Source organism: Vicia villosa, linkage group LG6 (assembly GCF_029867415.1).
Source record: "Vicia villosa cultivar HV-30 ecotype Madison, WI linkage group LG6, Vvil1.0, whole genome shotgun sequence".
In the NCBI taxonomy this organism is placed as follows: domain Eukaryota; kingdom Viridiplantae; phylum Streptophyta; class Magnoliopsida; order Fabales; family Fabaceae; genus Vicia; species Vicia villosa.
In genome coordinates, this window is record NC_081185.1 from 148,228,297 (window position 1) to 148,240,688 (window position 12,392).

A 12,392-nucleotide genomic window follows, 5' to 3' on the forward strand; every position below is an offset into this window, starting at 1 on the left:
TTAATTTGTTTGCCGTCGTTGCATTTTGTCGTTGTTGTGTTGTGTTGATTAAGTTGATGTTGTGGTTATTGTTGCATGCATATCATAGCATTATTAAGTTGGCCTAGATTGACAAATTTTAAGCTGGAGCTAATACTCACCATGTTGGTCTGGATTGGCAAAATTAGTTGAAGGCTTATGCGTTTGATCGCGACTTTACGTGTCTATAAATCTGATAACTACAAGTGCACAGTCGTGTCGTGTAGTTTTAAAAGATATCGAATCCACAGGGACTATGAATCGATCTACCGTTATCTAAGGTTACTATGTAAAGCTAGGAGTACTAAAATTTCGATTGTTCCTAAGGGAAAGTGATTGTGAGAAAATAAAGAATAATAATAAAAGACAGGTATCAGTATGTATTTCGTTTAACTAAAGGCAATCCGAAGGTTCATTGGCTTTTGCATAATTAAATTAAAAATCTTTACTAATTCCAATTGATTAAAAATCCTCGTCTCAAACTTTCGCTCTGTTGATTCAGACTACTATCCTAATCCTAATGTACGCTTTCGCCATCCCATTAGATTTTAGAAGAGCTTTTTGGAAACAATGTAATTAATAAAATGCCTATTTTACGAGGTTGTTATCTATTTAAATCTCCTAATCTCAAACTTTCGCTCTGTTGACTCGGAACATGCTAATATCCCTAACGTACGCTTTCGCCATCCCGCTCGAGTGTAAAAACAATTTTTGAAAATAAATAAGTTCCAATTAGTTTTAATACGCTTTCGCCGTCCTTAAAACTAATGTCCTATGTCTACTATCCAGTTAAAGATCTCAAACTTTCGCTCTATTGATTTTAACCTTTGACCGTCCTAATCCCTCAAACTTTCGCTCTATTGGTTTTAAGACTTACTAATTAAACTAGACATATAAACCAAAAATAAGTGATAATTAATAAAACATAATTAAGCCAATTTATTTCGGATCCCTACGGTTAACTTACTTTACATACCGACACCTTTAGTAATTTAGCCAGACATATTAATATGGTTAAACATGCATAAATCGGTTCGGTTCATAATAATAAGCATATTAAATGGCATATAATATATCATGCAAATAAATAATATAAATAAGGCGGTAAATAAAAACCTGAATAAAAATAAATCTGGATTGAATTGAATCTTGAAGTACTCGAACTTCCACCACAGGTTGGCTGGATCGTTCTTCGGAATTTAAATGGCAGAAAATAAAAACAAGGAAAATAAAGCGATAAATCTAACGTAAGGCTAGATCTATGAAAAGTTCACAACAATTTCCAGTGTAGAAATCGTTGTGAGAAAATAGACGGTTAAATGAAAACAGAATAAAGAAAAAACAGTTCGCGGTACAATTTCGGCAGCACTTCGTTGGCAGGAAATCGGACCCTTTGGACTGAAGTGACTGCCTCTATTTATAGGTGAGGCTTTGCAGTTGCTTTGCGTGAAAAACGGAACTTTTTGCAGACCGGGACTTGGAGACGTGCGTCTCCGATTCTTCAGGGAGACTGGGTACGTGACTTGAGACGTGCGTCTCAAGTGGAGAAGATGTAGGAACATGGAGACGTGCGTCTCCCTTTGCTGACGTGGCATAGAGGATGTGGAGACGTGCGTCTCCACTTGCTGGGCAGGTTTGGGCCACGCAATTTTGTTCCTTTGTGGGCTGGTTCGTCTCTTTTGGGCCTTTGGGTCCTTAATTTGCACCCCTCTTTCACTTCAGCACTCCCTTTTCATCTTTTAGGCATAAATATTTGTCATTTAAGCTCAATTTTCTTTCCTTTTTGCAAATAGTCGCAATTGAAGTGTAAAACCTGAAATAAAGCAAATACACGCGTAATATCATAATAAATTGACATAATAAATGGAAAATGCTATAAATATCTATGGATTTTAGGCGAAATATACGATATAAAATCGTGTTATCAAATTCCCCCAGACTTGAACCTTTGCTTGTCCTCAAGCAAAATAAGAAGATAAAGATAAATGAAACACACTTCCACCACGTCGTTCAGTCATACTTAGCTACATAGTGTTCTTATTCGGAAATAACGAATCTTAGCAATAAACCTATAGTAACAACACTAAACAACTCCCAGTATGCATACCAATCCGAATCATGCCATTATAGCTCGACCTATTTGACTTGTCATCATGTTTCACCCTTTTCATTCGCGCGCAATCACATTAAGCCCATTATCTTGACACGCACATAGCAGAGTAGTCGGTTAGTGACTATGATCCTTCTCATGGAGTTCTGGCACAATATGTGGTATACTCCTTAGCATTCACTTGTAGATTGTGGGGAATCGGACAATAGTCCTTCCTACCAAGTTCATTACCAGATGACTTCTGAACCAATCGACAGTGAGTTTTTAAATTCTTTGTATATGAGATTTGCGACCGTTAGGTTAAATGATCTTGTGAGGATCACCTTACTTAGTAGGCACATTTCTTTTTATGGTTGAACACATAATTATTATGAGGATCATACACTTATATTCATCGACTCTCTGCGTAGTTTGTATCTAAGACGGTGCCGACTGCTAGAATAAACTACTAAGGGTTATTTCAAAACTTAAAGTCGATGGTTTTGGTATAACGGGTATTCAAATCGGTTATGTATACTCGGGGGTTTTAGAGTGTTGCGACAATAAGGATATTGACTAATTCAGTTTCGGTGCGTTGAGTGATTGAGTAGCTTTGTATTTCTCGAACGTGTGGGGTTTGCGTTTATCGTTTAGGAGCAAAAATTTTTGTTATGGCTCAAGAAAATGGAAGAAATTGAAATAACTACGGAATTATACATATAAGACTTAAATTCCATAAATATTCTTTATTGAATTAGAAAAACATTACAAGGAAGGGAAATAACTGAAGGGAAAAATAAAACTAAAGGAAATATAAATAATACGACTCCCCCAGACTTAGATGATGCAATGTCCTCAGTGCATAAGAACTACTCCTCATTGTTGCGGTTTCGAGAACTGCTCGCGCCTCTTGTACGAACACGGCGACGTCTATCAGGAGAGTCATTAACACGAATGTCAAGATCATGCAAATATGTGGTAATTTCAGCGTATTGACTTTCGTTCCTAATAGCATAGTCACGGTGCTCCTGTTGCATCTCTCGGATGAGCCTAATTGTTTCAGTTTGGTTTGTCTGCATAGCTTGAACGAGTTGATCTTGGCGTTGAATAGCAGCATACATGGCTTCAAGAGTGATAGGCGGAGGGTTGTTTGGAGGAGGTTGGTTGACATCAGCTTGCCCTTGGTTGAGTTCTTCTTCATTTGCATCCATAGGTTCATTAGGATGTTCTTGTTGGTCATCTTGAGGGTTGTCTTCAATAAGCCTCCAACGTTGAACATAACGGATGTTAATTCTTTCAGGACAAGGAAGGATGACATAAGGAATAGGAACTTTGTTGACGACCAAAGTGTATCGGCCATCATGGCGGGGTGAAACCAAGTGGGAATCGCGGCAGTAAGTGAGATCGAGTGACTGAGCAGGCTTCATGAGATGAGAGAGTGATAGGAGCTCGTCACCAAGACCTAGAGCACAGGCCAAGGTAGTAATAATGCCTCCAAGCAAGAATGGATTTGTAGCGGGGGCGTTAACTAAACCTTGGATGTGTTGGAACATAAACGGTGCGGCATTGAAACGGATATTGTTAAGCGCACAGTAAAGGAAAAATAATTCATTTTGGTTTACCTTGTGGTTGTTGGATCTTGCAAAAATAATATGCCCCAAGACACGTTGAAAATAACGTATAGCGGGGTTTTGAATGTGAGAAGCATGAAGAGCTCTCCAACCGGTAGGATTTTCTCCAGTGAGATGGAACCAAAATTCAAAAGCGAGATCCTCCCAGGGTCGACCATTGAGTTCTTGGAAAATTGAGCGGTGAGCAATTGGAGCATGATTAAAATGCAGATATGAAGCTACGACATCTTGATCTAGAGCATATTCACGGTTGAACATCCGGAATTGGATGGTACCAGTGGAGAATGGTTGAGTAGAGGGAGTGTCGTAGTTGAAGGAACTCAAAAATTCTAAGACGAGCGGCTCATAAGTAGGTACGGGTTCGGTACAAAGATGGTGGAGGCTAGATTTAGTGAGCAAACGGGTGACACCATCAATGAGACCCAAAGTTTCTAGACACTCGGTGTTCACAAATTTTGTGGGAACAACCGAACGTTCGTAGAAAGCAACATATTTTGTTCGTTGAGCATCATCTCGGAAGATAATGTTTGAAAGGTCGGGAGGTGGTCGCTCGGGACGCTCACTACGGATTAATGAACGTGGAGGCATGGTGAGTATGGAAATGAAAAATAAAAATGTAGTGTAGAAGAGTAGAGAATGGTATGATAGTTGTGAGGAAGAAGAGTGGTGGTGGTGTGGTTTTATAGTGAGGTTTGAAAATGGGGTGGTTAATGGAGAATTAAAATGGATTAATGGTGGTGGTTGAAGTTTGAATAGAATAGAAGAATGGGAAATGAATGGAGTTTAAGAGGTGAATGATGGAGGATGAATGAGGTTAATGGAGTTTAAATGGAATAAATAGGGGAAGAATGAGGAGAATGAATTTTGAAATTCAAATTCAAAATTCAAGAGGGAGAGAGGAATGGTCTGCGTGGTCAAATGCAGACTGCTAGCCTTGGGAGACGTGCGTCTCAGGCAGTCAGTCTGCTGGGGCAGAGCATGGAGACGTGCGTCTCCTGTCCCAAGAATGGCATCTGCTGGTCCCACACAGATGGAGACGGTCGTCTCCTGTGGCAGGCAAGTGGGCACGCATGCAGGTGACCAGACAGTGCTGACAGATACCATTAACAGCAAAAAGTGTCCATCAGTTCAGAACAATGTCTTATTTTAATACTATTAACAGCAAAGAGTGATAGCCAGGCAAATATATATAGCAGTTAATAGCAGTGTATTATAACACAACAGCAGTAGTGAATAAAATATTGCATTTTAAAATTAAATCAGTACTGAGTGTTAACAATAGCAGAATGGAAAAGTGCAGAAAAAATGAAAATCTAAACTAGGAATAGAAATTACTAAAACTAGAAATAAAAATCTAATAATCTAATACGGTAACATCTAGCCACGTCTATTGTTGTTCTGATTAGACTGAATGTGTTTGAAAACTTCGTCGAACTGAGCATTGACGGTGTCGATGAAATCGAAGAAATGCATTTGCAAAGTGTGAAGCTCGTTGCGCACATGTTGTACATCTTGTTGTAGTGCATTGATTGCTTGTTCGTGCGTGTTCAGATTGGGCATCCTTTGATTCACCGATGCGGTGGACGTAGCGGGTTGTTGTTGCTCCACCTCGACATCAGTCATATCAACAGTGTGATCTTCAACGGAATCTTCAGAACGAGTTTCAGGTTCATACTCAGATACAGGTTCATCAATAGGAAGAGGTTCATAATCAGGAATGGGTTCATCAACAGGAGGAGGTTCATAATAACCAGGAGGTGTTTCAGGTTCAGATTCAGATGCAGGCATTTCCTCATCAAAATGTTCATAAGCTTGAGGAGTTTCAGGTGATGGCTCTCTCTCAGGAATCTGACCATAGTAAAGCCAGTTGGTAGGGTTGTGCACACTTGTCCTAGGATTCGGTAAGGTGAACTGATACCAAACTTTGTTATCAATGAGCAATTCAAAACGATCAGGTCCAAGATTACCGATGATACCTCGATTAAAGCAGAAATTGATGTCCATAGAGGTATGGGTACCAAAAGGTGTCAATCTAAGCAAGGGCACTCTCATTCCTATGGCATTAGCGATCATAGTGACAAATCCGCCAATCCTAATGGGTGAAACTTCGTCTTGCGTGATGCGCTCGAAGTTTGTTAGCATGAATGCGATGGCATTGACCGGGCGATTCTGAGATGTACAAAACATGATGAACAACTCTTCTCTAGTAACTTCAGTGACATTATCTGGTTTGCCAAAAATATAGTGAGCAAGGATCTTGTGAAAGTAGCGGAAAGCAGGATTGTGGATGTTCTCAGATTGAAATTCATTCTCTTCAGGGTTGTCGTTTCCAGTGATCTTGCCCTAGTATTTTTCCAACTCCCAGTATGGAAGATTTTCTTCAGCTACTTGGGCGTATGCATCAGGTCCATGAGGTAGTTCTAACATTTCAGCAAAATCTCGGATGCAGAAATTAAACTCCATACCAAAGAGTCTAAAGAGAATAACTCCTTTTTTCAGTCCTTGTCCACAGTTTGGAAGATAGGTCAGGGAGCTCAATAATTCCAGAGTGAGCTTCCGATAAGTACTAAACTTGCGGAACAAGTGAGAACCAGTCCAACCGATTTGGTTAAGCAGGTGTAGGATGCTTTCTTCGATACCAAGCTTCACCATAGTTGGTTGGTGAGGATAGCAAGTCAATTCCATGTGTCTTTCAGCTAGCTTGTTAAATCTTGCTTCTTGTCCTCTACCACGGAACACAACTTCCATATTGTCAACTTCTTGCATCGTAGTTAGTAATTAAATGAAAAACCTAGAAGTTGAAAATATTGAGATTAAGTTAGAACTAGGCTAGTGTTAATTTTTAAAAAAAATAAAATTAAATAAAACAAGTTATAATAATAATTATAATTATAAAAAGGAAGTATTTTCTCGAATGAAGAAAGCGGCTATAATTATAATAGTTATTATAAGATGTATAAAAAATAGTAAGAAAATTAAAATCTAGAATAATTAAAAATAGAATAGTTAAATGGAAATTAAAGATTAAAAATTTTAAAAATAAAATAGAATAAAATAAAAATTTAAAATAAAAAATAATAAAAAGAATAAATAAATGTGGGTTGTCTCCCACCAAGCGCTTTGTTTAATGTCGTAAGCTCGACGATTTTAAAAATAGAAAACTATTTTTTCGAAGGAGCGGGCAGTTCGTCAAGTTTAAAAACTTCGATGTTTTCATCGTATTCGAGATGATGGTAATACTTAAGACGTTGCCCATTTACGACAAAAGGTTTGACGGTTTCTCCTTTGATTTCTATCGCTCCACTCGGAAATATGTTAGTTATTTCGAAAGGGCCAGACCATCTAGATCGTAACTTACCAGGAAATAATTTTAGTCTAGAATTAAATAAGAGCACTTTATCGCCTATGCTAAAATTTTTCCTAGATATACGCTTGTCGTGCCATTTTTTCGTTCGCTCTTTATAGATTTTGGCGTTTTCGTAAGCGTCTTGTCTAAGTTCTTCTAATTCGTTTATGTCTAGAAGTCGTTTCTCACCAGCGGCAGTGTAGTTTAGGTTTAAGTTCTTAATGGCCCAATAGGCTTTATGTTCTAACTCTACTGGTAGGTGGCATGACTTTCCATAAACGAGTTTGAATGGGGTAGTTCCTATTGGAGTTTTGAAAGCTGTTCTATAAGCCCATAAAGCTTCATTTAGCTTGGTTGACCAATCTTTCCTCGATATAGCAACAGTTTTCTCCAATATTTGTTTTATTTCGCGGTTAGATACTTCTACTTGACCGCTTGTTTGTGGATGGTATGGTGTGGCTATTCGATGATTTACTCCATATTTTCGAAGGAGTTTCTCAAGTATTCTTGAAATGAAATGGGAACCACCATCGCTAATTACCAATCTTGGCACACCGAACCTAGGAAAGATGACGTTCTTGAAAAGTTTAATAACTACTCGTGTATCGTTTGTAGGAGAAGCAATAGCCTCTATCCATTTTGAAACGTAATCGACGGCTACGAGTATATATTGATTTCCAAACGATGATGGAAACGGTCCCATGAAGTCTATTCCCCAGACGTCAAATATTTCTACTTCAAGAATGCCCTTTTGAGGCATTTCATCGCGTCTTGAAATGTTTCCAGTTCGTTGGCATCTATCACAGCTTAGTATAGCAAAATGGACGTCTTTCCACAGGTCGGGCCAGAAAAGTCCAGATTGAAGGATTTTGGCGCAGGTTCTAGATGTGCTATGGTGTCCTCCACACGGTGCAGAATGACAATGTGTTATTATGCTTCTTATCTCTTCCTCGGGTACACAACGTCTAAAGATTCCATCGGGGCCTCTTTTGAAAAGGAGTGGGTCGTCCCAATAGTAATGTTTTAGGTCATGGAAGAATTTCTTCTTCTGTTGGTAGCTTAGATCAGGAGGAAGCACACCAGCAGCTAGGTAATTTACGAAATCTGCATACCAAGGTGCGTCAGATCGGGCTAAAGCTATTTCAGCTAATTTCTCGGTTTCAGAGTTTGGACGGTATGGTTCGAATTCATTTGCTTCTAATTGGGCGATGAGTCTTTCATAAGGGAATTCATCGTCAATTGGTACTTGTTCGGGTTTCAGATTTTCCAATCGAGAGAGGTGATCTGCTACGACATTTTCAGTGCCTTTCTTATCTTTAATTTCCAGGTCGAATTCTTGTAGTAACAAGATCCATCTCAAAAGTCTTGGTTTAGCGTCCTTTTTGGTTAGGAGGTACCTAATGGCGGCGTGGTCAGTGTATATGATTATTTTGGCTCCTACCAGGTAAGAACGGAATTTGTCTAATGCGAATACGACAGCTAATAATTCTTTTTCTGTCGTGGCATAATTCATTTGAGCTTCGTCTAGGGTTCTACTCGCATAATATATGACATGTAGTTTCTTATCCTTTCTTTGTCCTAGAACGGCTCCTACAGCATAATCACTTGCGTCACACATTATTTCGAAAGGCTCATTCCAGTCGGGAGGTTGCATAATTGGCGCAGAGATCAATGCTTGTTTAAGCGTTTGAAATGCTTCAGTGCATTTATCGGTGAAAATAAATTCGGCGTCTTTCATGAGTAGTTCAGTTAAGGGTTTGGTTATTTTAGAGAAATCCTTAATGAAGCGTCGGTAAAAACCAGCATGTCCCAGAAAACTTCTTATTTCTCTAACGGTTTTGGGAGGTTGAAGGTTTTCGATAATTTCGATTTTTGCTTTATCAACTTCGATTCCTCTATCGGATACGATGTGTCCAAGTACAATTCCTTGTCGAACCATGAAATGGCATTTTTCCCAATTAAGGACTAGGTTTACGCTTACACATCGTCTAAGCACCATTTCAAGGTTTTCTAAACATGTTTCAAAACTTCCTCCACAGACAGAGAAGTCGTCCATAAAGACCTCCATTATTCCATCTAGGAAGTCGGCAAATATTGCCATCATGCATCTTTGGAAGGTCGCGGGTGCATTGCAGAGTCCAAAAGGCATTCGTCTATAGGCGAATGTACCATAAGGACAGGTGAATGTGGTCTTCTCTTGGTCGTCAGGGTGGATAGGAATTTGGAAAAATCCGGAGTATCCATCCAGATAACAAAAATGTGAGTGTTTAGCTAAGCGTTCGAGCATTTGATCTATGAAAGGTAAAGGAAAATGGTCTTTTCGGGTAGCTTTATTTAGCTTCCTATAGTCAATGCACATCCTCCATCCAGTTTGGGTACGTTGTGCTACAGATTCTCCTTTTGCGTTAGTGATTACAGTGACTCCTCCTTTCTTTGGTACGACGTGAACGGGGCTAACCCATTTACTATCGGATATAGGATATATTATTCCAGCTTCTAGCAGTTTTTGGATTTCCTTTTTAACCACATCGCTCATAATAGGATTTATTCGCCTTTGATGTTCCCTAGAGGTTTTACTATCGTCTTCGAGCATAATGCGGTGCATACACAGAGAAGGGCTTATACCTTTCAGATCTGATATGTTGTATCCTAAAGCGGTAGGGTATTTTCTTAGGACATTAAGTAATTTTTCAGTCTCGGTTCGTCCTAAGTTGGCGTTCACTATAACTGGTCGGTTTAGTTCTTCGTCTAGAAATTCGTATCTAAGATCGGTAGGAAGTGTCTTCAGCTCTATAGCAGGTTTCTTTGGTCCAGGTATAGGATCAGGGGTTAAAGCTAAGCATTCACTCAGGTGGTTATCTTGATATTCCTCACGCCAGTTGTCGTCTTCAAAAATTGGCGGCATAGGAATTCTTAGGATTTCGGTTTCCTTATTTGGTTCGGATTTTATTTCCTTGACACACTCGTCGATTATGTCAGCAGAACAGCATGTGTCAATTATAGAAGGTGCTTTTAGGAATTGGGAAAGGATAAATTCTATTTTCTCTTCTCCTACTTCGAAAGTAAGCTTTCCTCGCTTTACATCTATAATTGCACCAGCGGTCGCTAAAAATGGTCTTCCTAAAATGATCGGGATGTTAGAATCTTCTTGGATATCCATAATGATGAAGTCAGTCGGGATGTAGAATTGACCTACACGAACAGGGATATTCTCTAACATTCCTACAGGATATTTAACTGAACGGTCTGCTAGTTGAAGAGACATTCTTGTTGCTTTAAGCTCACCTAGATTGAGTTTCTTACAGGTTGAGAGAGGCATCAAACTAACACTAGCTCCTAAATCGCACAAGGCTTTCTCTATGATGGTTTTTCCAATTACGCAGGGTATAGAAAAACTACCAGGGTCTTTCAGTTTTGGAGGCATGTTGTTTTGGATGATAGCGCTACATTCAGCGGTAAGCGTTATAGTTTCGTTATCCTCGAGTTTCTTTTTGTTTGATAAGATTTCTTTTAAGAACTTAGCGTACGAAGGCATCTCAGTTATGGCTTCTGTGAATGGTATGGTTATGTTTAATTGCTTCAGAAGTTCTACAAATCTTTTAAATTGCGCTTCGGTTTTTGATTTGGCTAATCTTTGAGGGTAAGGAATTGGTGGCTTATAAGGTGGTGGTGGAACATAAGGTTTCTCTTTTTCGGGTTCCACTTCGTTATTGTTCTCATCAGTCTTAGCAGTTTGTTCGTCGGTTGTTTTCTTTTGGGTTTCCTTTGGCTCTTGTTGTGACATGGGTACGTTTTGGGTTCTAGGATCTATGGGTCCATCGTAATTAGTTCCACTTCGTAGTGTTATCGCGTTCGCATGTCCTTTAGGATTAGGTTGTGGTTGAGCAGGAAACGTGCCAGCAGGGGCAGCAGTAGGTGCTTGTTGTTGAGCTACTTGTGAGATTTGAGTTTCTAACATTTTGTTATGCGTAGCTAAAGCATCTACTTTGTTCGATAGTTGTTTTAGTTGCTCGCTATTGTGGATGTTTTGATTCAGGAAGTCTTTATTGGTTTGTTGTTGGGAAGCTATAAAGTTCTCCATCATGATTTCTAGGTTTGACTTCCTAGGGGTGTTTTGAGCAGCTACAGGCGCTTTTTGGTAGCCAGGTGGTACAGCAGGTGCTTGTCCAGGCGCGTACAACGCATTGTTGTTCTTATAAGAAAAGTTCGGGTGGTTTTTCCATCCAGGGTTGTACGTGTTAGAATAAGGGTTTCCTTGAGCGTAATTTACTTGATCAGATGGGACTCCAGTCAAGAGTTGGCATTCAGCAACTACATGCCCAGTCAATCCACAAATCTCGCAGTTAGGTGCTACAGCGGCAGCGGTGGCTGAAGGAGTGATGGTTAAATTCTCGATCTTTTGAGTTAAAGCGTCTACTTTAGCGTTAACGCGGTCTATACCACTAATTTCGTACATTCCTCCTTTGGTTTGGGCTTTCTCTAGAGCGGCGCGTTCTCCTCCCCATTGGTAATGGTTTTGTGCCATGTTCTCTATGAGTTTGTATGCTTCATCATGGGGTTTGTCCATTAATGCTCCGCCAGCAGCGGCATCTATAGTCATTTTAGTGTTATATAAGAGACCACCATAAAAGGTATGGATGATCAGCCATGGTTCGAGTCCATGATGAGGGCATATTCTAAGCATGTCCTTGTAACGTTCCCAAGCTTCGAAAAGCGATTCGTTATCTTTCTGGGTAAATCCGTTGATTTGACCTCTAAGCATAGCAGTTTTGCTAGGCGGAAAGTATCTTGCTAAGAATACTCTCTTCAATTCGTCCCACGTAGTTATGGAATTGGAAGGCAGGGATTGAAGCCACGCTCTCGCTCTATCTCTCAAGGAGAAAGGGAAAAGGCGTAATCGAATAGCTTCGGAACTAACGTTGTTGGCTTTGATAGTGTCGGCGTATTGCACGAACACGGATAAATGGAGATTGGGGTCGTCTACAGGGCTTCCAGAGAATTGATTCTGTTGAACAGCTTGGACCAGTGAAGGTTTCAGTTCGAAATTGTTCGCTTCAATCGCAGGTGGTGCGATACTTGAATGCGGTTCAGCGCGTGAAGGAGCGGCATAGTCTCTAAGAGGACGAATAGCAGCCATCTCTAACTTCGGGGTGATTTGATTGATTTGATCAGTAAAATTCAATTCCTGATTAATCGGAATTTCTGCTACTTCGGGAAGGTTGCGAGCTCGACGTTTAACGTTAATGAAACGTTCGATCTCGTTAATTCGTTGTATTAAGTCTCCTCCTTGTGAACGAGTATTTGGCAT

General features: G+C 39.8%; 1 non-coding gene across 1 annotated transcript; it reads left to right on the forward strand.

Moving 5' to 3' along the window:
* Window positions 1-11,739: 11,739 nt before the first annotated feature.
* Window positions 11,740-11,846, forward strand: LOC131615326 (small nucleolar RNA R71). The gene has a single exon (XR_009287747.1). It is a non-coding gene; the product is annotated as a small nucleolar RNA R71 (small nucleolar RNA).
* Window positions 11,847-12,392: the final 546 nt, after the last annotated feature.